This window comes from Garra rufa, chromosome 6 (genome assembly GCF_049309525.1).
Source record: "Garra rufa chromosome 6, GarRuf1.0, whole genome shotgun sequence".
NCBI lineage: Eukaryota > Metazoa > Chordata > Actinopteri > Cypriniformes > Cyprinidae > Garra > Garra rufa.
In genome coordinates this window covers 33,661,635-33,686,664 of record NC_133366.1, presented here as the reverse complement: position 1 = coordinate 33,686,664, position 25,030 = coordinate 33,661,635, and the positions used below count along the sequence as shown (strand labels likewise).

Below are 25,030 nucleotides of genomic sequence, written 5' to 3'. Positions count from 1 at the left end.
CACAGTAAGCCAACTTTTTATTCCAAAAAATCTAAACCTCATGAACTTTTCAACAGTTTTGGCCTGATATCTAGACCATATTATAAAGATGTCTATCTCACCTTCGTACTATCATTTTTACCTGCACTCACACACATGATGACATTATATATAAAATGTTTTGTGGGGCTTCTTTGATACTTAAACTCACTCATAGATGTAAATTATGAAATAAAATGAATCTTGAGTGGAAATGTTTTGATCTGTTATTGTCTATACACTCAAAAAAATAAATTGTTCAATGAACATGATTCAATCGTAGCACCCAAAACGCATCTAAACCAATCTAATAAACTTGAAAAGGTTTGAATATGTTATATGAATGTGATTTAAACTTGTAGATTTAACATTGTTTTAACATGTCAGTGTAGCTTCTTTCCAACTAATTGAATCAAAATGTTTGAATCGTGTTAGTCAGATATGTCAGTAAAAGCACTTCAATTCAACAAAATTCTGCCTTGTTACATCTACTAGTTAATGTCTTGTTCATGTATAGTTTTGGTACTTTAATTAATACACATCTTGTTGTTTCAATTAGATTTGTTTTAGGTGAAAGAACTAAGAACCAAAACATTACATCTACAGAATAACCACATAAAACATGCAAACAATTAAACATTTTTTTTTTTTATTCAGTTTTAACATACACATACAAATAAGTTTAAACTGCTTTCTGCACTTTAAGTCTCCAATCCATTTGAGTGTTTGTAAAACAGGATTCAAACAGCATATCAGTCCAAATAACAGCACAAGCCTGACTTCCACACCTTCAGTTAGGACACCAATGTCCTGTGGGTCATTGTTAGGAAGCGTTCCCTCCTTCAGTATGACATACACTCCCGCCACAGTTTGCTCCATGGTACATTTTGACTCGATGTCTGAATCCTGTGGGGCGAAACACATAAAAGATCACAAACAAAAATAATTATTACAAGAATTGCTTATACACTTATTGGCCACTTTATTATGTACACCTGTAAAGTAAACTTAAATCCAATACAGGAGCTCTGATGTGAATCAGAGGTTATAATTTCTCAGTTTTAAGTTAAAAATTGTCAGAAAAGTGATAATTCTTCTGTTTATTATTGAGGTCACAGTGGGTGCTGGTGTGTTATTGCAGTGCATTTTATATATATATATATATATATATATATATATATATATATATATTATATAAAAAGTTATAATTTATCTGGCAACCATATTTAAAATTAATGAGGCTGCTAAAACATTATAACCACCATAGAATATAAAGCACTCCAATAAAAAAAAAAGCACGCAAGTATAGTTTTCTGATGCTGTTTAATTTATTTCTTATTATTATTTCAGATCAATTCATATATTTAGTAGGGCTTTACACAAAGTTTTGTAAATTAGGCCCCAAGAGAGATCAACCATTATGAATAAAAAAAATTATTGGTTTAGTACATCAACCAATTCACATAAGAACTTTGTCTAAGTGTACCAGTAGTTTCCTATTAATGAACAATTTGTCCAGGTCAATTTTAAGTTAAGTGTTCTCTCATGTCACATTTTTGTTGTAGCAAACAAGGATAAACATGACCCAAGTACAGAATGGCTTTTGAAATTTTCTCATCAACTCACCAAATATGCCTTGACTGGTTTTTCAGGGTCTTCATTCAAGTAGATGTAGATGCACAGAGACTTGATGACACAGGCTTCTCTGGTACGGAATGTACAGTGTCATCCTGTAGGGTGGAGACAAGATTAAATCAACTTCAGCGGTGGGACAGCTTAAGAGTACTGAACGTGTTACTGTCTGTGTAGAATGTAACAGGTGAACTCTATACACATGGGTTTTAAGTCCTGCCCATGTCTTCAATGTGCATGCATCATTTAAATATATAGTAGTCAACAAAAAAGTTAATTAAAAGTTGTCCTTAGGTCAAAAACCCACCCTTAACACCAAACCTGTCCCTTACCTTACCCATATCCCACCTTAATACAGTTTTATTAAAAAGGTTTTAATCCACTTCAAATGTTGACTACTGTACACAAACATAATGACTGCCACTTCCAAAGCAATGTTTAGTTTATAATGCTTTAATTTGTACCTGCAACTCTCCTTTGCAACACTTCCTGCACTGCCACATACACGTCACTGAAAGAGAAAGAAAAGTTCAGTATTCAAGGATAGTTAGTTATACATTACTTTATGTGAGTGTTTTAAAAAAAACTACTTACCATGTAAAGGTGAGGTTCACACCAGAAGAGGATGGGGACAGCTATGCGATGTATTTTTTTTTTTTTTCTGCTGTGAAAAACAAAACAAACAAAGTTATATACTATATTTCCCAAATAAAACCATGCATACCTATTCAATCACTTTAACTTTAACTGCAATTTGTTAGGACATTTAATATATATGGTCGACTGCATTATAGATTTTACTTGACAATTTTTGCAAACTGTATTCAATAAGCTGGGTAGCAATATGTAACATTTCGGAACTCAAGAAAAACAAACAAAACAGCTCTATAAACGTTAGCTAGACTAAAAAGAGCGATGAGAAGTGCATACTGATTCAACATACAACAAGTTACGTAAAAGTAAAGCGTATAAATAGCATTACATTAACTTACAAACAGAAAAACGAGTGCATGGTGTGTTCGACTGTGCAGTCTTTCCTCTCCCAATGTTGGGGTAGACTTCAGGTTTAACGTAGGTTATGTAGTTAATAGTTATTAGTTAATAGGCGTGGTTAGCATTGAATTGTGACAGAAATGCACAAATTGTAGCGGATATATTAACGTTAGGGTGAAACTTGTATCGACAAAGACAACGGAATTTACATAAGCCTACTTTGAAACATCGCTACAGTGTGTAATTCCTTATTATCCCATGTTACTAAGTGCAAACTGGAACATTATATCAATAAAGTACTTACCCTCAATATCAAGGATGAAGAACGTTTAAACGCAGCAGTTCAAACCGCTGGCGCTTCCAGCCGTCTGTACCCACGTGATTCCGTCGCAGTACTGCGCATGCGCAGTGACTCATCAGAGAGAGTTGTTGATATGAAGCGACTCGGGCTCATTGAATCAACAAGTGCTGATTTAATTCATTTGATTATTTCTTAATTTAGTTACAACTAACAAGAATCAATCATTTAACAGAAGTAAACTCGTTATAATCGTATTAATCAGACATATTTGTATTTTGCAAATCAAACAAGTGGCTAGTTGACTTTTTTGAGTGTAGTCTCAGAAACTATTAACAATCTGGTTAGTTAACTTCTCTTAAATATAGGACAGTTTTTGTGATGAAACAATAATAATCCGTATTAGTAAAATTAGTAGTAATTAATAAAAGTAATAAAATGTACGTGTTTTTGATACACAAATATACTTATTTACAGGCATAATGAACTCTTGTGTGTGCCATAACAACAACAGACATTGAGGGGAAAAATAACCCAAACAATTTTACTTCATCAATTGATATTTTTTTCTTCTTTTATTTAGTTTAATTTTTTTTTATTTCATTTTGGTCTCATGGCACTGTAGTTACATTTTGGCCAACAGGTGTCACCAGCGTGAGGTGTTTCGAGCGCTTTCAAAACCAGTTACAAATAGTAAGTCATTTTGCAAAGCGGTTAAATAATTCAGTTTTAAAAAGCTTCGTCTCTTCCATCACTGTTAGAGAGTCGTATTGGCTTTTTAAAACACCGGTGTTTGTTTAGGGATTCCTTCAGAATTGTCTTCGTGTAGTGTTTATGGGTTCTTCTTCTGAGATATAAGCGCAGTTGGTTTTTGGTTCATTGCCGCCACTAACTGGACAGGAGTGATAAGGACGCACCGGACAGGAAAAATACCCAAGTACACCGAGATCATTTAATAATGTGACATATTGCTTTCCTTGTTCTGGAATGATAAAGCCTGTTCTGATAATGTGATCATTGCTGTTATTATAACTAATCTCCATCTACCAGTTTGTCTTTGAATACGATATAAATGCCTTATTTATTTCTTTTGCCAGTCAGTGTTATTTTTAATGCTTTTATGTTTCCTCTACTATCCAAGATACTGTGTAGGTTAATGTATCGATACGTTGATTCTATGTCAGTTTGCTATCTGGGTCGACAATGTCATCCTTTACTGCCACACCATAGAAAATACAAGACGAGCACAGAATGAGTTCCAAATCTGTTTCATATAGCCTACATTTAAAGACATTTTATTTATAGCTAATGTTCAAATAAGAATGCGTTCGTTAGAACAACATTAAAATTTTTACTCTTTTTATAACGGTATTTAAAAAAAATATTGGAAAACTCATCTGAAATGGAATACATTGACACCTAATAAGAACGTAGGTCTTTTTTTCCCTTGGACTACGATCGTTCGCGCATCGTGAATAATAACTAATGTTATTAGTAGCTATACGTTGTTACACGAATAAAAAATATGTTAGAGCAAGCGCCCAATCAGCAGCCAATCACGGATCAGCTGTAGAGAGTAGGGGCGGGACTTGTGATCGAGCTCACCTTTCTAATCCAAGCTCAGGTGACCGAGCGAGCGCAGTGGCGTCAGAGGTCTGTGGCTCTTTAAAGTGTGATCTAATGGACTCAACAAAACCCGTCCCTTCGAGCTGCGAACTACACTGAGCTGCCATTATGAAAACGATAACGAGATGGGATTATGATCGGTTTAACTCCAGTGGAATATGACACAGGGAAACAAAGCTGCTGAGTTGAAGTTTTGTCAGGTGTGGAAGAAAAAAAGCGTTTGGACATTAAAGGCGAAGTATGTGTTTTTTTACAGCACTATCCATTTTGTTCCTATTTTAAATATGTTGTTATGTGTTTTATGATTTTTTTTTGTAGCATATAACGGGTTGTTATATTTTGCTGCTTGAAAGCGGTGTTGTGTAAATTGTTTCTATTCCAGCTCAAACATAAACAGGTTGTTCTAGGTTGTCTGGTGAAGATGAAGCCATGACTATTAAAACAAAATCCTATTATTTGCGTAACTAAAATAGTTAATAAGCGTTGTTTAATATAGCTAAATGTATTATAAAAGTTATTCATACGCATGCTCATATGTTAATTCTGAAGATCTTGTGTAAACAACTTCTTTAGCCTTTTATGTGTTGACATGATATGATATAAAGCAGTTTTTATTCATTCTTTAGAATTTGGTAGTTGTATTCATCAACTATAATAAAAATGTAAGAGTTTTAAGTGTTTATTCAGTGTTAAGATTCACTTGTGTATTATGTTACCTTTTTGGCATCACGTTCAAAAGGTCTCGCATCTATATTTTAACCATGGATCACTTTTACTTAAAGTGTGTCACATTTTAAATGCTGGGATTGGTACTTGGAGCAAGTTGCCACAAGAGTTTTAAATTCAGATGTTTACAAAGATAAATAGCCTAGAGAGTGCATACAGTGGTGTGGGGGTAGGAAAGAAAGATGAGCAGAGCAAAAATGTAAGTTAAGGACGAAGAAACGCATAGAAACCAGTAGATATGACAAAAGAGTGTAAGAGTCTTAGAAAATCACTGACAGATTTAGTATTAAAGCAGGAGAGCTCTGTGAACGCTGCTCTGTAGAGAATTGTTTGTGTGTGTATGGGAAAGTCCCTCTTTGTGATGTTATTCTTCTCAACAGCTGAAAGAAGTCACACACCTTGGTTTCTGGTTGCACCTGTGATGTAAGGTGATTTTATAGCTGTTTGTGGCTGATATATTTACCAAGTACAAACAAGCGGAAATAGATTGTCCTAGTAGTTTTATGTTAAAAAATCACTGCAAAAGAACTGTTGTTAAGTTGTCACATAGAAGTGTTGAAGTTGCCCATCATGCATGTCTTTCCAAAGCTTGTCTGTCATGCATTCCAGCAGCTGCCAAGCTGGATGATGTAGCCTAGATTTAGTATTAATTATATACTATTATATTTTTTAGGAATAATTTAAATTCACTTTTATTTTTATGGGTAAGACTTTATGATCATTTGCAATAATAAATCATTAACAAAGATGTACATGAAATAATAATCTGTTAATCATTAGGTAATGTTTAATAAGTACATGAGTAAACATTAAGAAGCACATATATTTCTAGATATTTGAAAATATATTAACTAGTGATCTGTTAAGCATTATATAGTGTTTGTTAAAGATTTATTAATAAGGTTTCATTTGCTAACATTGGTTAATGTGTTAACTAACATGAACAAACGATGAACAATACATTTAGTACACTTTTTCATCTTTGTTAATGTTAGTTAATAAAAATACAGTCATCTGTTGTTTGTTCATGTTAGTTTAACATTTAACAAATTAATAAATCATTTAGAAGTATTGTTTATTCTTAGTTCATGTTAATTAATGTAGTTAACTAATTAACCGTTTTGTAAAATGTAACTGTTTTTTTTTTTTTTGTCATTTTGTTATGTAATTTTTCTGTTCAGGTTTATTTTTATTTCAGTTTTAGCTCTGTTTAGTAATTTTAGTGCTTCAACTTGTTCTCAAATTTTTTTGTTTAGTTTAGGTTTTCATCTATAGGTTTAGGATTTTAATAATTTCATAATAACCCTACTGTAGGTAGATATAAAGGATTGTCTGGTTTTTAAAGTGAGAAACACTTCAGGTTGATATTGTACTTTACTTTTAAGTGTGTTCAATAGAAAACAGATTAAGGGCTTTAACTTTTGTGTACACTTCGGTAGACAATTGCTGTCGCTCCTCCCCTTGGTTTGCCCTAGTCTGGTTCAGCCTTGTCTTGTGCTAAGGATTAAAACACAGACACACACACTAACCTTCAGGACTGCATAGCTCCGATATTAGACTCGCTAGAGAATGCTGCAGGAATAGTGACTGATTATGACAGCATTTGAAGTATGAATTATGGCACAATGTTTTGCAAACATTTTTTTTTTTTAAATCCCTGCCTTTAGTAATTTCTCTCATTTCTGGTTTAGTCTATTCTAATTCATAAATCTTGTTTACTCTGAATCATCAGAGCCTCCTGGCAAAAGAGTGGTGCTGAATGCTTACAGGAAAAAATGTCTCAATGGGACTGAAAAGAGCGTTCAGACTTCAAAAAGTGTTTGGTGTCTCTCTCATCTCTGCGTTTGATCTGACTCATGTAATTGCAGCAAGCGTGCATCTCTCTTGCTTTGTGAGACCAACTATGCCATAAGGGCTTTTTGTGTGCAAACATTCTCTTGCTTTATCAGTTTTTGGATCTCTCTCATTTTGTTTGTCCTTCCCCTTTGAAACCTACACAAACAGCCTTTTCTCATTACGGTTCATGTGAACATCCCACATGTTCATGATGAATGCTAGCAAGTAGCAACCTATCAGTGTTATAGCATGCCTCAGGATTTCAGCAGTGTTTATGTTGTTTCCTTAAAAATATTTACAATCTAATACGGCTGTCACAGTTCCTCGATTCAATTAGAGTACTCTGTTTACAAAAATCATTGACTGCAATTTGCCCGTGTTGAGTAACTAGCAAGATACTGTAAGTGGTGCATTCCAAAGACGAAAATCCATGAAACGCATTATTAGATTTTCCAAGGCTGCATGATATATTAAACCCATTTAAAAATCGTAATAAATCGTAATGCTATTTTGAAAACGCTACGATTCAATAATAAATATATGTGATAAAGGTTTAAAATATGCGCTTCAGTTTTGAAACATGCCATTCAGATTGGCTCAGTTTACAGTAAATGCTGCTCCACAGGAACTGTTATCATTTTCATGTGTGGAGCGTCTCAAACGTTATCTCTGCATATTGTTGTGAGTTTGGGTTTATTATAACATTCATCTGGGAACACAGTGTGTGCCATTTCATCAGTTTTGTAAGGTACATCATTTATAAACCTACATAAACACAGGATACACCCATATCTTTCTAAACATGCTAACTGTTTATTGCAATTTCAAAATAAAAGCTGAAACCCTCTCTCGAGTTTCACTTTTTGATGTCCACATGTTCAAGAAATTACAATGACTGTAGCAATTTTGTCGTAAAAAAATAGCTAAAGATTAAAGGAACACTCCACTTTTTTTGGAAATAGGCTCATTCTCCAACTCCCCCCGAGTTAATAAGTTGAGTTTACCGTTTTGAAATCCATTCAGCCGTTCTCCTGTTCTGGCGATATCAATTTTAGCATAGCTTAGCATAGATCATTGAATCCTATTAGACCAATAGCATCACATTCAGAAATGACCAATGAGTTTCGATATTTTTTTCCTATTTAAAACTTGACTCCTCTGTTAGGGTTGGGTCGATAGACGATGCCATCGTCCATCGCCGATGGCCGGTAGACGTCACGATGCTGAGCCGGCATTGCGATCCCCCGCCGCAGCAGCAACCCGCTCGCGAAAAACACACACTTAATCACACTATATAGCCAAATGAAATGCATGCTTTCAATTTCCGCATCTTTACTTATTTTCCGCATCTTTACTTATTTTATTATTATTATTATTATATAATTATTTTTATGAGGAAATAATAACAAGGAAGTTGTTAGCGATCACCATGCTAATTACAGTGAACTCCAAACAAATTACACTAACTAGTTCGTTTACATTAATAAATGAGGCATACAAAAAGGCAGAAAAAATATCAAAATTTTAATTAAGTTAGATTAAATAAACTACACCAAATATGCCTTTTTCATGGTTTTACCATAACGAACAGAGCTTGGAACAAAAAACAAGAGAATATATTTTTTCCATCGAAATACGAACGTACAATACAAAGCTTAGTATACATGATAAATAACAGTTTATCATTCAAATACATTGGGAATATGGAAACACTTGGATTTGTGCCGAATTACAGAGGTACGTGAGCCCAACGCCTGCTATTTTTAGTTTCGCTTTGTTTTGGTTTCTTAACTTTATATATTTAGTTTCATTCCTGTTCTGTTCTGAATACCGTTTCATTTAAATGATTCGTTTTGGAGTCAGGGTAACTAACTTATAGCTATGTTTATAGTGTTTATAATGTTAATACATAATAATATTTTGCTTGATTTGGTATTATTTCTGATATTACACTCTCTCTCTAAACATTCCGCTGCTCATTAAATGCGTTTGGAGAGAGTGGGTTAAGCAGTAAGCATCAATGAGAGCGATTTTGAACTTAAAGCTGACTGGTCGAAAATATGTTAAGGACCAACACACATCCTCCAAATACATCTACATAAACCCGTGCTTGCTCTGTCTCGTATGCACGCACGCACGCACTGTCACGATCTAATGCACTTGTTAATGCCGGATCTTTAAAAACAAATACCGGAACGCAAAAATCCAAAATCTGTCATTTTCCGGAACAGGATCCGGCTCAAATTGCACTGGTGGAAACAGCAGGCTACAATTAATTAATACGTTATGAATTAATCATGTAACAACAACCATCCCTTACCCCCACCCCCCGCCAACGATGTCATCGTCCATCGCGATGTTTCACATTAGACATCGTACGATGCCAAATTGGTCGACATCGCCCAACCCTATCCTCTGTAGTTATATTGTGTACTAATACCGGCGGAAAATGTAAAGCTGCGATTTTCTAGGCCGATAAGTTTAGGAACTATTCTCCCATTCCGGCGTAATAGTCAAAGTTTGCTGCCGTAATATGGACGCAGCAGGCGAAGTAATATCACACAGCACCTGAAATTAGTTCCCAGCTAGGTTAGCATTTGCACATGTGCTGCGTGATATTACTGCTCCTGCTTCGGCCATGTTACGGCAGCAAACTTCCTCGACTATTACGCCGGAATGGAAGTGTAGATCCTAATCTTATCGGCCTAGAAAATCGCAGCTTTACATTTTCGGCCGGTATTAGTACATGATATAACTACAGAAGAGTCAAGTTTTGAATAGGACAAATATCGAAACTCGTTGGTCATTTCTGAATGCGATGCTATTGGTCTAATAGGATTCAATGATCTATGCTAAGCTATGCTAAAAGTGATATCGCCAGAACAGGAGAACGGCTGAATGGATTTCAAAACGGTAAAACTCAACTTATTAACTCGGGGGGGGAGTTGGAGAATGAGCCTATTTCCAAAAAAAGTGGAGTGTTCCTTTAAGTAGACATTTAAATTAAATGTTGTTTAGTCAATATTAAACAAGCTGTAAAGTATAAAAACAATCGTAAGGCTGTTTGTGCCTTCTGCAGGCGTTTGTTATAATGCATAATGGACGTTAGTTCCGATTACTCGATTAGGCTAATCATCAAAATAAACGACCGATTACTTTGATGACCAAAATAATCATTAGTGACAGCCCTACTAGTTATGTATTCAATATTAACAAATTCTGAACTCTAATAGCGTTTTGTTACTGTACTATTGGCATGATACTGATGCTTTGTGTGTTTTTAGTGTGTTGCTAAGGCTAGGCCAATAATCATTTTCCAGGTGCATTCAGTATGCTATTGTTTACATTGTGCCCTCTCTTCTCTGTCCTATGGTGTTGGACTTTATTTATACACCTGCTTGCTTGGATTCATGAAATTTGTTTAACTAAAAAATGTATTGGCATAGTTTTCCCCCATTTTTGTCTTTTCTTTTAAGTTACTTTTTGTTTTTGTTATTCATATTTTTGTCTGTCTTTTGTCTCTAAAATACCCATCACCCCAGTTTTCATTTTTTTTCTTTGTTTGTTTTTCTCCCTCTCTTTTAGATTTTCATTTTTTTTGGTCTTGTTCACCCCCCCCCTTTGTTGTCTGTTCCTTCATTTCATAAAAGTGTAAATATTTTTAAATTCAATCACAACAAATGTATATTCTCTGTGGTTCATGCAGGTACACAGCTGGCTGATGTTTTGGTGTTTATTCTTGATCTGTAGCTTGGGAACAGTGGGTTGTCGCAGTTTCTCTCCAGCAGGCACTGCTTGTTGAGACATTTTATTTTGTAAATCACACTCCTTCCACTTGTACTAGTGAGTTGTGCTCATGTGGATCCATACCATCACTCCAGGTTATGCTGTTGAATTTGGGCTTGTCTTATGAGTTTCTATAGTATTATGTAGCTCAGCTGGGTTAGTAATCATTTTTTTCGATTTTTGATTGCATGCTTGATTTACACTCTGTGAGCTACTGCCGCTACCTGATGCTATTTTTTTTTTTACTGCAACTCAACTTGGAATGCACAAATCGGAAAATAAAATACTGATAAAATGCTACATTGTGTGGCTTTTGGTTGTTGTTTTTTTTTAGTCAAAAGGCAACAAGAGAAGTGATGTAAGTTTATTAGACTTCTTTTCCTAGCAATATGAAGAGTAGAAAAGATTGGGAAGATACCTGTGTGGACAAATAAAATTTCCTAAAGACCTGTGCCTTTGTTCTCTCCACTTTGGCCCTGTTGCTTTTGAGGCTTTTAGTAGACCACAACTACTGAAAGAACTTACAGATGGCAGAGACAAGAAACACTAGATGCCATCCTGGCAGGATGTAAACATGATTCTGCAGTGCAGATTTCACTTTGTTATCTGGGGTGTTTAGACTCCTCTTGGGGAAAATCGATGATTATTTGATTTGGTTTAAACCTACGCATCCATTGACACTTGTAAGCTCTTTCAGTAGCTTTGGCCATTGTATCAGTATTTTGTAGGGCTGGGTAAAAAATATTGATTCTCCAATTTTAATCGATCTTCAGTTGAACGCAACGATATCGATTCGAGAAATCCCCGAATCGATTCTTAATGAACGTGCTTCACGTAAGAGGATATGAATATTCACCTCTCGTCCTGAAGGTGTCACTAGTGTTCCTGCTGAGAGAGTTTTCTCAACCGCTGGTGATCTAATCACAGCGCAAAGGAGTTGCCTTAGATCAGATCAGAACATGTTGATCAGCTGCTTTTTTTGCAGAAAAATGATTAGGCTGTAGTTAAGAACTGTTAGTTTTATGGACAGTTAGAATGTTTTGTATACGCAGACAAGGGTTTTATGATGGGCCTGTTTTGAACGTTTTGAATTTAGAAAAATGTTTTATTTCTTAAACATGTTTGAAGTTCTTAATAGATTTCACTGTTGCACATTTACAATCTTTTTATTTTTTTACAGTAATGTGCATTTTGCAGTTTGTTTACATGGTGTACAATGGATGCACATATTTATGACTTCTTGTTACAGGGTTCATTTAAAATAAAAGTTGTTTAAAATAAACAACTGTGTGCACCCTATTATTAATGTAGATGTGTATTTCAGTAATAAACTTAAGTAGGAGAGTTTCAGTTACCAGCATTTATATCAAAATATGGATCACATGTCTGCAAAACTAACATTTTAAATGAAATATTGATAGCGAATCGATATCGAATCGAATCGAATCGAAATCGAAATAGAATCGAATCGAAACCATAAAAATAAGAATCGAATCGAATTGCCAAATTGGTCACAATACCCAGCCCTAGTATTTTGTATTCCGAATTGTGTCGTGGTAAAAATATCAACAGGTAGCGCCAGTAGCTCATCAAATGCAACCATTTCACGTCATAATAACACATCCCATAGTTCAACATATAAAACGTGTATAAAACAATGTGGATTTTTTTTAATAATGTAAATCTTTTAATGGTTTTCTACTACATAATTCAGCAAGAGACATGATTTATGTTATATTAAGCCATACAAATCAAGGGGTTCCCTTTTAAGAATATCTTTGAGAACTCATTAGCCTGCCAATTGCATGATTATATGATCTCAACATCTCACTTTATGTAGCATAAAACTTTTTTTAGTTGCAGAGTGCAAAAAATAGTAGGTGCACCTTTTAAACCTCCAGTATTTCTTGCACAATGGAGTGCTTTATCACAGAAGGCAAACACCTGACGTCTGTTCCTTCTTTTGACTTAATGAGGCCACCATAGTTTTGCTTTATCTCAGTGTAACAGGCAGCACCATAAAACACCTCTCCCTTTAGAAAGCTTACTTCTGTGGGAAGGATTGCCGCCTTTTGTGTCATAGATTTTCAGTTTCTCAGGATAATTCTTTACTGCTTGTAAGTGTGGATAAACTCTGTAAACATAATATAAAAACAAATGATGTTTTGGTATGGAAACATGCAAGCATATCATATTTGCATAGGTTCTGGCATTATGTAAAGCTGTTGTTTTCCAAACCCGCTTCCCTGTTGTAAGCACCACCAGTAGGACTGCAAATGTCTCCATAGTTACTGGTCCCAAGTTACCTCTGGGTGTGTACAGTTCCACCAATCAGGATGGAGACAGGTAGTGTGTTAATATTTATGCAGATCAGGTGCTTTGAACCCTGGTGTATAGTATAAACACAGCACATGTTTGCATCTCACGTGTGTACAGTAAAAACTTCAGCATTACTGAAGAGGCGTATAACGTCACAGGCCATAAAATTATGATAAGGGTTCTAGTTATCTGCTGCCTTTTGTTATAAATATCAAAATAGTTCATTTGAAGATCTTAATGCAGTGCTGCTCTTTCTGATTCCAGATTCCAGAAAGATTTAGCTTTTGAAAATGTTTTCATGTGTACGTTCACCATAAGGTTAGAAATTGTGACCTAAACCTAAACCAGAACCAGTATTTAAGGCTGTAGTCATCTCCTCTTTGCATCCATTGTAAATTTTTCAGTAGACTCTGTCAGTGTAATAGCCCTCACGTCATCCAGTCACCATGGGCACCAGGACTCCTGGTACATTCTCCTTGTGTGTCTTCAGACAATGCTTGATCATGACAAACACGCCTGCTTTGATTTGCAAGGGTGTCCTTTATGTGTACGTGCCTGCCTGCTTGTCTGTGTGTGTGAGAGAGTGAGTGAGCAAGGACCAGGTGTTTCCATCATGAAAGTCATGCTTGGAGATCAAAAACCATGCATTACAGTCTATTGGTAATGCGATTATTCATAATTTTTATATAGAGATTTTTCTTTATTTTGGATTTAGATTAGTTTTTTTTTTTCATGACTAGAGCTATAATCATTTTAAATTATTTAAGCAAATGAAGTTCGATATTATTTTTTATTTATTTATTTTTATTTTATTTTTTTTATTGAAGGAATAACAGTAGCATACACACAAAAAGAACCAATGAACATTGTTTTCCTTCTTTGTCTTTTTGCCCCCAACTCCAAACATCCCATGGCGAAGTTCGATATTTTTAAAGAAATGAATGTACAGTTGAGGTCAACAGTTTACATACACCGTGCAGAATCTGCAAAATGTTAATTATTTTACCAAAATGAGGGATCATACAAAATGCTTATTTTTTTTATTTAGTACTGACCTGAATAAGATTATATTTCATATAAAAGACGTTTACCTAAAGTCCACAAGAGAAAATAATAGTTGAATTTATAAAAGTGACCCTGTTCAAAAGTTTACGTACACTTGATTCTTAATATTGTGTTGTTACCTGGATGATCCTCAGCTGTTTTTTCTGTTTTGTGGTAGTTGTTCATGAGTCCCTAGTTTGTCCTTCTTCAGAAAAATCCTTCAGGTCCCACATATTCTGTGTTTTTTCAGCTATTATTTTCTCTTTTAGATGTATATGTAATCATCTTTTATGTAAAATATCTTATTCAGGTCAGAACTAAATAAAAAATAACAGGCAGTTTGTATGATTCCTCTTATTTTGGTCAAATAATTAACTTTTTGCAGATTCTGCAAGGTGTATGTAAACTTTTGACCTCAGCTGTAACTCAAAGACATTACAGTTGTAGATGTGTAAATCTCTGAATAGACAAGTGAGACTGAAGTAAGCTAAATGTCCTTATTTGTAAAAATGCTATAGAAAAGTAAATGGAAAAAAAAACAAAACATTAAAATTCTGTCATTTATTACTCACCCTCATGTCATTCCAAAGCTGTAAGGCCTTCGTTCAAAACACACAGAGAGCTTCCTGACCCTGCATAGACAGCAATGCAGAAACCACATTCAAGACCCAGAAAGGTCTTTAAGTAAGGACATTGTTAAAATAGAATACACAATACATGCATGTGCATTCCTTTGGTTACAAACAAGGAGCAGCACATCTAGATTCTACAACAGGATAAGAAAGCTCTCGGATTTCATCAAAAATATCTTAATTTGTGTTCCGAAGATGAACAAAGGTCCTACGAGTTTGGGATGACATGTGGGTGAGTAATTAATGACATAATTTTCATTTTTGGGTGAACTATCCCTTTAAGGTGCATAGTAGTACTCTTTTATAGGGATTCATAATGTATTTGTTATCATCCCATAGTTTTTTTTTAACGATATTGGTGTTTTTGGATTTTAAATATTTAATTATACTTGCTCATTTACCCCTTTTTAATGTAATTACATTTACCATCATCTAACACTCATTGAGTTTAATCTTTAAAAACACTAATAGTTTAATTGTATTGTTAAATATAATCTGTAGCAAATCTCAGTAACCATTTTTAATGCTGTACATTAATAATATTGTAATGCTAAATGTGCTTATGATTTTTTTTGTGTATTGTTTTTATACACTAAAACCACACTTTTATACACAGTTTATAGTATAGAATTCTAAAGTGTAATTTCATAGAATTTTACACAGTATACTTTATTTCACTTCTTTTTTTAAACCATAAAGACAAAATGGTATGACTTTAAAGAGTCATTAAAGGGTAAGTTCACCCGAAAATGAAAATTAGCCTATTATTTACTCACTCTCAAGGCATTCTAGGTGTATATGACTTCCTTCTTTCAGATGAATTTAATCTGAGTTATATTAAAAATTGTTCTGACCCTTCCAAGCTTTATAATGGCAGTGAGTGGGTGTTTCCCTTCAACAATCCAAAACAAGTCCAATAAAGTGCATCCATCCATAATAAAAAGTGCCTCACATGGTGAATAAAGCCTTCCTGTAGCAAAAAACGTTTTTTGGTAAGAAAAATATCCATGTTTAAAATGTAATAATGACTTTAATCTAGCTTGTGCTAATAGATGTACACAGAGCCTCCGGGCGGATGACATAAAACATCGACATGCACATGCACCACTCATAAGTGATGAATGCGGACACGCGAATTAGAAGTACAAAACAAGGATTTGTAAAGAAAAATGTTGGAGGATTTCCATATAAGCCAAGAGGAGATTAACTTCCTTTGCTCCTGTAAACAAATGTTGGTTTTTACAAGATTCACAGGCGCATGGGCTATGCACACGTCCTGCGTCATCCGCCCAGAATGCCTTCCATGTACAACTATTATCTAAGCTAGATTAAAGTGATTATTACGCTTTAGATATGGATATTTTTCTCACAAAAATGCATCGATTCACTACAGGAGGCCTTTATTAACCTCCCTTTTATTATGCGTGAATGCACTTTATTGGACTTGTTTTGGACTAATAAAGAGAAACACCCGCTCACTGCCATTACAAAGCTTGGAGCAGCCAGAAATGTTTTTTTATGATAACTCCAATTAGATTCATGTTAAAGAAGAAAGTCATATACACCTAGGATGGCTTGAGAATGAGTAAATAATGGACTAATTTTCATTTTTGGGTGAACTAACCCTTTAATGAATTTTTCTGCTGCTGGTAATTTAACTGACCTCATTTAAATCTTGCTTCAGCCTTGCTTCTGAGCTGCTGATCTGACATATGGCAGTCAGACAAATGGTGTGGAATGTGCTGGGCAAGTGCTAGTGGATGACTGCACAGAGAAAAATCTCTAACACAAGTTATGACAGCCCTGTGATAGGGTGGGACTGACTTGCTAGCCATGTTTCTGTTTTACTCAACCTCTCGCTTCAGCCTGAACATCTCTAAGGACACTCCCTTTGGCTTGCAGGGCGTGAAACCTAACCCAATCTCAAAGGAGAGTCAGTTACAAAGGGACTACAGGCAAATAGTCCAGCCCTGACCAGTATCACATTACTTTTTTAAAAGTAATGACCTTGTAAAAAAAAAAAAGAAAGGAAACTCTGTCTTTTCTCAGTCGTTAAACTTTGAAAGTTGTTTTTTTTAAACATGTGAACAGGTGCTCTAATGAGTTTTGGTGTGACTACAAACACATGGAACCTGTTTTTCAATGGTGTGACATGACATTTAAAGGGTGATGTCATTTGGGGCCTACTTTATATGATGTGACAAGCATTGGTGCTCAGATAAAAATCAGCTTTTCGGTTGTAGGCGAGTAGAAAGGAAGATTGTTTTTTTTTTTTAATTATATCTTCACCTTAAATGGTTTTGCTGAGGTTTGTAATTTATCAGGAAGCGGTTAGCATCGAATTAACATAGTTAACAAAATGACTTTAATTGGATAGTGTGGTTACTGAGGTAAATACAGATCCTGTTTGCTCATGAGAGACTTCATTCTCATACACCCACATGTTAAACTATTACTAAGATAAGACATCTGTGCTACTCAGTTAGGAAAGTCATTTCCCTAATATCTGTAGAAAGGCCCTGTCCTAGATTTGTCCCAGTATCTCCTCTGATCTCTTTGAAGAAGTAGAACAAGATCAAGAATCCAGTGTAGTTTCCTCTCCAGAGATTTTCTCTGTCCACCCCTCTCATATTGATTAATAAGTGTATGTGTAATTCGGGTCACGTTTTTCTGATAACAGAACACTTACCCTGGTCATTTCCTGTGAGTGCATTTCATCCGGACCTCCTCAGATGGTTTTGAGTCTAGGCATTGCTGTGCGACCTGCCAAGAAAGCGGTTTTATCCAAAGCTCCTTTTAAATAAACAATAAAAAGCTCCTTTTTAAACAATAAAAATGAGATTTTTGTGTCTAGTTGACTTGATCGCTCGGTAATGTTTCGGCACGTGCCGTAACGTTGATGAATATCCACTCGCCAGGTTCATTTCCTTAACAGTAGATGCACTTGTCCACCAGTCATGGACAGACACTGGTACATTGTTTGTGCAATAATGCACAGCTGCAGTGTGTGTCCAAAATGCAAGACTGCTGCCTTGCCATCCAGTCAATGATTTGACAGTGGTTGTGTATGAAGGCATCAAGTAAGGAAACTTTCAAGACATCCTAACCTCACGATAATGATCTACAGGAGATTTAAGTGAACTTTAGACAAGTGTTGTCACGATACTGGAATTTCTAACTTCGATACGATACCTTGAAAAACCATTTTCGATACCACAGAGAAAAAAAAACTGCCATAATATTAAGGGGGTAAGCTTCTTTTTTAATTTAAAGATAAATATAACAAGTCTAGAACATGACAATGGGGTATGTGTATATGTACACTGCTACAGCCCTGTTCTTGGCTTCATTTGAGTTTGCTTCGTACTTTCTTTGCTGTTCAAATACAACTGGTAGTGCAGGTTATAAACTTTATTTTTATTTTTAGACCACACTTTTAAAATGAATCTAACTAATCTTAGAACTTAAGTTAATGGTAATAGATATTTGTTAACATTAGTTAACATGAATGAACAATGACAAATACTTCCAAAACATTTATTGATCTTAGTTAAAAGTTAAACTATAATTTACTAATACATGAACTAATTAAAATCCAAAGTTCTATCTGTTAATATTTTTATTGGACCAGAGCTAACATGATCCTTGGAATTTTTATTACCTACCGTTATCAAAGATTCAAATATACTGTAACAAATGCTTTGCCCATCGTTCATAAATGCTGGTTAATACATTAACATTATTTGATGAACAGACTTTAATGCCGGATTCACATAAACACTGGATAGACATTAAGACAAATTGCAGAATTTAAGTAATCTTTTTTTTAATAAGGTTAAATAAGCGCAGTTACTTTATATTCGCCCACAGTTAAAGTATTTACTCGTCTAAGATTCAGTCAGATTATATTAACGAATTACGGTAAAAAACGAGACAACACTCATATCCGCAACAATACTAGGCAATCTTATTTAATGATATAGTAATCTTAAAATAAGAACAGTTACCAACCTTTAAAAATTCTTTATATAGATCCGGGTGTCTTTCAGGTGTTTGTTAGCGCCTTTTGTTAGCACTGCTCTGTAGCAACTCTTACATATTGGCTTGTTTGTGTACTTCGGCTTTCCATGTTCATTTGCTTCATATCCAAAATATTTCCAGATAGCACTCCTGCTGCTTTATCAAACAAAGACGGTCGCGGGGGCGCCGCACTCACCTTTCTATTCGCTTCGCTTATGCTGAATGAGCGAATGAGACTAGACAGGCACTGCGGTCACGTGTGGTGTTTGTCAACACGCCTTTATAGACCAATTATCAGCCTACATCACACATATGTCACGCTGGTTCAACTGCGCATGTCGGTTGCAAAAGACGACCAGAACCGCTATAAAACCCAAAAGAAAAATTAGTAAAAGAAGAAAAGACAACCGTGAAAATGTTGTGTTGTGCAGTGGGTACACGGCTAGTCTCGTAAGCTTGGCTAGTAATGTTAGAACTTGGCTAATAAGTTATAGCGAATTATTCCTACTGTCAATCACTAACGTTAGAATACACTTTTTGTACAGGAGGTATCCATGGACTTCAATAGTCCCGACTTCGTCCCTTCTGTCTTTTCCTACTCAACCCAGTGTGAAATAAACAAAAGCAATGCAAAACTTAAATATTAGAGGTAAATATTGTCTCTTTAGTTGCTAAGAGGAATTAAATTGCAGGCATCAAAATTCAGAGAATTTATGGCAAGTAATGTCACATCGTGTTTGTAAAGATAATTGGTTAGACATTGATCGTTTTTGTTATGTCTGCATTGTGTTGTGAAGCCTGTTGAGGCATGCTATATACATGTAATTTGCACTTGACTTGATTTGGGTACAAGATTACCTCTATGGCAAATGGATCTGTCAAACCAATCCCACTCACTAACGTTAATTTCGTTAAATAACCGTTCTTATCGTTGGGTGACAAGCTGTTGTAATATGCGGTAAACATTTTTAAAATAACATTTTAAAAATCGAACTGTTTTGTACCGTATCCGTGTAATTTCCTATTCGTAAATGCTATGTCTCCCGGGTTTTCTGCAACCAAGATTCGCGCGCATCCCGGATGTTTACAAACAGATAGTTGGTCTATAGAGAAGTGAAAGTGACAGCTCGGCTAGTATCGATACTTCGGGAAATTAGTATTGGTACTGGTTTAGATATTTCAGTGTCGATATTTATCGAAATATCAATATTTTTGACAACACTACTTTAGACATAACCAGACTAGGGTTGCAAAGGGGCAGAACATTTCTGGTAAATTCCTGGGAAGTTTCCAAAAAAACTGGACAGTTTCCAGAAATGTAATGGAGATTTTCCACTCCTTTTGCAACCCTAAACCAGGCAAATTTTGAATGTTCACACAGCTTATTCCTAGGTAAGAATATATATATTTTTTTGCTTTTGCATGATGATACAAATATATTTTATAGCCTTTTTATTATTTATTTTTTTTATTCTTGTTTATTGAATGATTAAAAAATAACCTTCTGGGTTGATAACCTACTGGGTGACTTTATCAGCTTTATATAAATTTAAAGGTCCGTTTTGCTCATCATTACAGTTGAAGTCAAAAGTTTACATAAACCTTGCGGAATATGCAAAATGTTAATTATTTTACCAAAATAAGAGGGATCATACAAAATTCATGTTATTTATTATTAGTACTGACCTGAATCAGATATTTCACATAAAATACATTTACATATAGTCCACAAGAGAAAATAATAGTTGAATTTATAAAAATGATCAAAAGTTTAAATACACTTGAGTCTTAATACTGTGTCGTCACCTGAATGATCCATAGCTGTTTTTTTTTTTTTGGTTTAGTAATAGTTGTCCATGAATCCCTTGTTTGTCCTAAACAGTTAAACTGCCTGCTGTTCTTCGGAAAAATATTTCAGGTCTGACAAATTCTTTGGTTTTTCAGCATTTTTGTGTATTTGAGCCCTTTCCGATGATGACTGTATGATTTTGAGATCCATCTTTTCACACTGAGGACAACTGAGGGACTCATATGCAACTATTACAGAAGGTTCAAACACTCACTGATGCTTCAGAAGGAAAAAACAATGCATTAAGGTGCAAGGTGTATGTAAACTTTTGACTTCAACTGTATTTGATCAAAAATGCAATTAAAACGATAAGTTAAATTTAAAATAACTTGGAAAATGTTATTTGAAATAAATTGTAAATGTTATTTATTCTTGTGAATTTTTAGAAGTCATTACTCCAGTCTTCAATGTCACATGATCCTTCAAAAATCATTATAATATGCTGATTTGGTGATTCTTTGATGAATAATTTTGACAAAGGAAGTCTCCTTCAGGGAAAACATTTATTCCCAGCAGTTTAACCACAACTCCTCTAGCTGCAGTGGCTCATGGGATCAGTATTTTTATGCTCTGTGTGTCTGTTCATTATTGAATGGGGTTTAGGAGTAGCTTTATTTCAGATTTTACACAGTTTCACTTGGATGTATTCACTGACACAAGTTCTCTCTATCCCCTTCTCCCCCTCTCTGCATTTCTGAATTCCCACCTCCTCTACTTGTGTCTTCCTCATTCTCATTCCCGCTCTTCTGCAGCACCATTCTAAACCTCTTTGTCAGAGCTCTGATCCATCTAGTCATTTCCTGGCCCTGATCTTCTCACTCACACTGCTCTCATTAACACAGCTAAGCTGTTCTTCTCATTTTTTCAGAACCCACGTTGACTAGATCCCTATCTACATGTCTCAGAAAATCTCCTGAGCCCTCTGAAGATGTGAAGGTTTTCGGCTTTACAAAGAATCGTGTCTCCAGCAGCAGCTTTCAGCAGTAGTCTAGCTGAGGTGGGTAGAAATTCAAAGTCTATTTTGACTGTATTTCTTCTGGATTTCTGTGCTTTAGTGAGAGTGGATGGGCCCTTGTGTAACCAAAAACATATGTATCTCTAGTTCTGTTACATTTGTGTTTCAAACTGAGCTTTCTGCAGTGATTGGCTCTAAATTCAGGTGTGGTTAACATTTTCTGACTGCTGATTGGTTGCTTTGTATTGTGTAAAGATTCACATGGCAAATTCACAGTTGTAGTGTGTGATGCACTCTTTTCAAGTCCTGGCTGTAGAGATTTATACATGCTGAAGATAAGACAACTCATAAAACCTTTTGAGCATTATTATTAAGATAAAAAATAATGAAAATAAATATACATGTTATGTTTTTACTGTAGTGTTATTATTTAGGTAGCATTTTGTTTATTTATTTATTGAAGGAAGAACTGTAAAAGAAAAATTATCTGCAGAAAAATGATTTATAATGGTTTTAGTCGATTTAAAAAAAACAATACTGGTCATTGGTCAACCTCAAATCAAATGTTTATCTAAAGTGAAAGAAGAGAAAAAGACTACACAAGAATCCTTTAAATACTGTTAAACGACATCCCAGCATGCATCTCATGACATTTGAGAGAGGGACCAGAGTGTGTAAAAATATATCCAAAACATAATTACTTTTTTTTTTTGAGTTATTACATTATTTTTATGATTTTTTGCAATGCATTCTGTGATTAAAAATCTGCAATTCTGACATTTTTCTCACAATTGCAAGTTTATGTTGCACAATTCAGACTTTTTTCTTCAGAATTGTAAGATATAAACTTGCAACTGCGAGTCCAAATTTGAGGGTTTATACACTTGTTTATCTCACAATTCTGACTAAATAACTCGCAATTGTGATATAAACTCGCAATTGCGAAAATTACACTAAGAAATTTTTCGAGAAATTCTGAATTGTAAGTTTATATTTAGCAATTTTGACTTTATTTCTAATAATTGCGAGTTTATGTCTCACAATTCTGACTTTATAGCTTGAAATTGAGTTCATATCACGCAATTCTAAAAAAAGTCAGATTTTATATTGTATAATTCTGACTTTATAACTCGCAGTTACCAGTTTATATCACACAACTTTATTTTTCAGAATTGCAAGATTTTATAACTCAATTGTGAGTTTATATCTCACAATTCTGAGAAAAAATGTCAGAATTGTGACATAAACTGACAATTCTCTCAGAATTGTGATTTAAAAAAACTAGCAATTCTGACTTTTTTCTCGCAATTGCAAGCTTGTATCTTGCATTTTTCACTCTTTTCTCAGAGTTGTGAGATATGAACGCGCAATTGCGAACTATAAAGTCCAATTTTTAGGGGGGAAAAACTGATATGTTCAAAATTGAGAGTTTATACATTTATCTCACAATTCTGACTAAACTCACAGTTGTGAAATAAAGTCAGAGTTGCGCTGAAATTTTTTTTTGAGAAATTTAGAATTGTGAGTTTATATCTTGCAATTCTGACTTTATAGCTTGAAATTGCGAGTTCATATCACATAATTCTGAGAAAAAAAGATATGCGAGTTTATATCATGTAATTCTGACTTTATAACTGGCCAATGGCAGTTCATATCACGCAATTCTGACTTTTTCAAGTTTATTCAAGTTTCAAGTTTATTTGTATAGCCGTGGCCTAATGGTTAGAGAGTCAGACTTGTAACCCAGAGGTTGCGGGTTCGAGTCTCAAGTCCGGCAGGGATTGTAGGTGGGGGGAGTGAATGTACAGCACTCTCTCCACCCTCAATACCACGACTGAGGTGAGTCCCTTGAGCAAGGCACCGAACCCCCAACTGCTCCCCGGGCGCTGCAGCAATGGCTGCCCACTGCTCCGAGTGTGTGTTCACTATTGTGTGTGTGCACTTGGATGGGTTAAATGCAGAGCACAAATTCCTAGTATGGGTCACCATACTTGGCCTCACGTCACCTCCTTTCCTTTTCCTTTTCCTTTCCTTTTCACGATACAAATCGTTGCAAAGCAGCTGTACAAAAATGTAGGCCACTACAATATATTTAGTAGTTTATTAGTGGTGACTACTGTATGTCAAGTCGATGCTACATATGGTATAGATGTTAAAATCAGTAATGGTGTAATCAAACAGATGATAAACGCTAATAGTAATGATTATGTGTTGCAATCAAACTTGTAGAAAAATTGTATGTTGTTTCAAGGCTGGCATCATCGGCGGTCCTCAGAGGGGTTGGCATTTATTTCTCAGAATTGCGAGATGTAAGCTCGCAATTGCGAAAAGAAAAAACAGTCAGAAATGTGAGATGATAAAGTTGGAATTACCTTTTTTATTTTTTTTATTCAGACAGTGGCATAGCCTCTTGCATAGCCTTCAGACTGCATGGATTGCTGAGAATGCGGTTGCTGCCTTTGCTCATCCTTAGAAAACACACACACACAAACTATAGAAACTATGGCTAATACTCCCCACACACATTTTTGACTGGAGACAAAGAGTATCTTTGTATCCATCTGTAATCACTGGTGCTTGGACACATGTTTGGTTTAATCCAGTCACTGTTATCTAAATGCCTAAGGCTATGGGTCTCTATATTGATTTGTTAAAAATAGCTTGGCATATACAGTAGAGAGCAAGCTATGCGGTACTGCTACATTTCTTTATTTTAGGAAGCATTACATAAGACGCAACATGTATGATATTGCATAACACACAAAGCTCACATCCACATGCTGTTAATTAGCATCCTTAAGTGATGGCAGCTGAGTTTATTGATTCGCGTTATGTTTAAGCAGCCACATTATTGCAGTAAATCCCGCTTGGGAAGCTTTGATTTTCTAAAGATGACAGAGTGCTGTTGCCAAGATAGCCACTGTATGTGATGCACATTTAAAACAGACTGCAACCTAACTGTTCTCTGATGTTACTGTTAGTGTTTGGCTTGTGCTGTGCTAGTATTTCATCTTAAAAACTCCATGTATAGTTATTTTATTTTCAGATTTTAGATTGTACACTGACTGTATACTTTTCTGTGTTTATCTGCAGGCTGTCAGAGTCTAATACTACTGTGTAGTTATCCATGTTTGGTTGAATTTGGCATCGACTCCACCCTTCATGATGGTTTAGTCTTGCTGTGAGAGCACAACAATGACATCCATGGTTGCCAATGGGAATCAAGGTGGCCAGTCACTGGTCCTGAAAGGAGTGGACCCTGAAACATGCATGATCGTGTTCAAAAACCACTGGGC

General features: G+C 35.1%; 2 long non-coding RNA genes across 2 annotated transcripts; one reads left to right on the top strand and one right to left on the bottom strand.

The window, feature by feature from the left end:
- Positions 1-694: 694 nt before the first annotated feature.
- On the bottom strand, positions 695-2,326 carry LOC141336143 (uncharacterized). Its single transcript, XR_012355689.1, has 4 exons — positions 2,245-2,326; positions 2,115-2,161; positions 1,645-1,748; positions 695-924 (listed from the first exon to the last, which is right to left on the bottom strand). It is a non-coding gene; the product is annotated as an uncharacterized lncRNA (long non-coding RNA).
- Positions 2,327-4,603: 2,277 nt separating this feature from the next.
- LOC141336233 (uncharacterized) lies at positions 4,604-25,030 on the top strand. Its single transcript, XR_012355695.1, has 3 exons — positions 4,604-4,805; positions 21,648-21,776; positions 24,828-25,030. It is a non-coding gene; the product is annotated as an uncharacterized lncRNA (long non-coding RNA).